Source organism: Triticum dicoccoides, chromosome 3B (genome assembly GCF_002162155.2).
Source record: "Triticum dicoccoides isolate Atlit2015 ecotype Zavitan chromosome 3B, WEW_v2.0, whole genome shotgun sequence".
In the NCBI taxonomy this organism is placed as follows: Eukaryota; Viridiplantae; Streptophyta; class Magnoliopsida; order Poales; family Poaceae; genus Triticum; species Triticum dicoccoides.
The window spans coordinates 21364590-21367659 of record NC_041385.1 but is presented as its reverse complement, the minus strand read 5'-3'; the positions used below and the strand labels follow the sequence as shown (position 1 = coordinate 21367659).

Here is a 3070-nt window from a genome sequence, read left to right as displayed (position 1 = left end):
CACGCTGCCGAGCCTACGCCTTGTTGCGTCTGGGTGGGAGGGTCTCGCCTCACGCCGCCTTCGTTTGGGGGTCTCGTGCGCCGCCGCGGGTGAAGTTCTTAGGGTGGCTGCTCGTCCACCGCCGGATCAACACGCGGGATGTGCTTCTCTGGAAAACCATTATTAAACGGGCATGGGTTGTGTGCCCAATCTGCTCTGCGAGTTGGAAACGACGGACCACCTGGTGTTTCGGTGTCCGTTTGCGTGTGCATTCCAGCACGTCGTGGGTGTGGCGGGGACCGCTACTGGCATGTTGGTGGGCTCGTTGCAAGATTTCGATGTGCGGGTGCGGTCGGGGAGGCTTCTTCGGGCGCCTTTGTCCTCCTCTGTTGTTGGCGGCTTTGAAAGCATCGGAACGACGTGGTGTTCCTGGGGCGGGAGTCGTCCCTTGACCGCATCCTGAGCTGCTGTCGCCAAGACGTTGTTCTATGGCGTGGGCGGTTCCGTCCCAGTTATTGCTCGCATGTGGATGCTTGGGTGTGTGCTCTCACGTTATGAGTTAGCTGGAATACTTGTACCCCCACCCCCTCTCGGTGTAACGATCCTTGTATGTGAGCCCCCCACCCCTCTTTCCTCGGGTGATTTGGCAATAAAAATTCAGGTGGAGGGATCCTATCCCTCCCCCGATGACAATTCAAAAAAAACTACAAAACAAATGCTAGAAAAACACAAAAAGCACTGTGCAGTACGATGATGCGTACTTGTTCAGAACAAGCAAACTGTGGAGTGTTTTGTACTAAAAATTATTGGTTTTTCTATTCTTGTGGTATAGTCATCCATGCTGTCAAAAACAAGCAAACCGAATCCTACCATGTCACGAGTCCCACCTTCAAAGTGTCACGTCTATCAATGATCGATCTCCACATTTGCGACGAATGATTGCCCAGTTCAATGTATAGGAAGTATGTGTTAGGATTATACACTGCTTTTAAAATTCTAGCGCTCAACGACTCTGAGTTCTCAAGTATCCGCCAGGCCTGCCTAGCTCTTCAAAGTGTCAAAAGCCTACTCCTCCCATGTATTTGGGATGCTCATGGTGTCCCATGAGCAATAAGGTTTTGGTTGTCCTTGTTTGCTGCCCCACCAGAAAGCTTTGATCATTGACGCCAGTTTCTCTCATAGCCCTCTAAGAAGATTAAAATAGGACATGGAAAAGACTGGTATTGCTTGGTCCACTGGCTTTATTAGGCAATCCTTCCCAGCAGCTGACAACATTTTCTCCATTCACCCTTGTATTTTGCTCCATAACTCGTCCTTGAGATATTTAAATGACCCATTTTACACCCACATCAGATGGCATACTCAAGTATTTCTCATTCAACTGTTCATTTGGGACCTGCAAAATATTCTTGATGGTACCTCTACCCTCCTCCGGGCAGCCCTTGCTGAAAAATATAGAAGGTTTATCCCTATTTACTCTCAGGCGAGAAGCTTGAGTATATGTTTCCAATAGGAGAGAAACCTCTTCAGCTCCCTCATTAATTGCTTTGAAAAACAACATACTATCATCTGCAAACAACAAATGATTCACCGATGGGGCCGATGTAGCAACTTGAAGTCCACTTAAGTTAGATGAGTGAACTCTGGATTTTAAAAGGCACGCAAGTCCTTCTGCTACCAGCAAAAAGTGGTATGGTGAAATTGGACCCCCCCTGACGAATACCCCTTGTAGGTTGAAAATCTTCCAGCTTCTGCCCATCAAATAAGACTAAAAAAGAAACTGAGGTAACCATGCCCATTATATATGTCCACCCATCTCTGTGTGAACCCCAGCTTCAACATTATCGCTCTCAAGTAACTCCACTCCATCCTGTCATAGGCTTTCATCATGTCTAGTTTCAATGCACAGTGCCTATGCTTCTAGGCCTTGTTTCTCTTCATGAAATGCAAAAATTCATAAGCAACAATGATGTTATCTGTAATGAGATGATTAGGAACAAACACCAATTGCTCCTCCTAAATAATTCATGGTAATATAACCTTCAGACAGTTTGCAATTACCTTCGATGTCATTCTATAAAGGACATTACATATGCTTATAGGGCGAAATTGAGTAAGCAGTATTAGATTGTTTACCTTTAGTATTAGAGCTAAGATAGTCATGTTTATCTCGTGTGCACTTTCCTTTCCCTCAACAATTTTTGGAACTACCTTTGTAACAGCTTCTCCGCAAACGTCCCAATGTTTCTGAAAAAACTAGGCCATCCGAACCACGGGCCTTTCGCGGAGCCATCTGAAAAAGCACAACTTTTACTTCTTCTGTTGCGTATGGAGCATTTAGCCTTTCATTCATCTGTTGTGTCATTTTGCAAGGGACAGATTCAAGGACCTCGTGCATATTTTCAGTTCCCTCGGATGTGTAAAGATTGTTATAAAAAGAATTAGTCATCACCTTCATCTCTTCTACTTGCAAGGGGTAAAAAAAAAATCATAAAAGTGACCCTTTGGTTAACTGTGTCGGATCAACAGGCGAATTATTTTTCGATACTTGGCTAAAAAAAACCAACAGAGAGGCGAATTGTAGGTCTATTAATTAAGGCCCAACACGGCCCAAATTTTTCTAAAGGCTCAACTGATTAAAAAAAGCCGCACAGACACTCAAAAAAAAAAGCCGCACAGACATACGAAACGGTAAAAAAAATCACAAAAGTATTGGAGATGCGGGGGATCGAACCCCGTGCCTCCCGCATGCAAAGCGGGCGCTCTACCATTTGAGCTACATCCCCGTTGATGCCATGAGGCGCTTAAAACTTTTGATTATTGCTAAGCACTTCCTTAATCCCAATGAAATGGTTATCAGAGAAACAGGCAGCAGGGTAGTACTGGCATAGGAATACACGCTCCAAGAGTGTGTGTGGGTGTGTAAATATTATCTAGTGAATTTTATTCTGGCAATAGTTATAAAAAATAATTGCCAGGAAAACACAAGAAGCACTGTGCAGTACGATGATGCGTACTTGTTTAGAACAAGCAAACCGTGTAGAGTGTTTCGTACTAAAAATTATTGGCTTGTCTATTCTTGTGGTATAGT

General features: G+C 44.6%; 1 non-coding gene across 1 annotated transcript; it reads right to left on the bottom strand.

Moving 5' to 3' along the window:
• Positions 1-2692: 2692 nt before the first annotated feature.
• On the bottom strand, positions 2693-2765 carry TRNAA-UGC. The gene has a single exon. It is a non-coding gene; the product is annotated as a tRNA-Ala (tRNA).
• Positions 2766-3070: the final 305 nt, after the last annotated feature.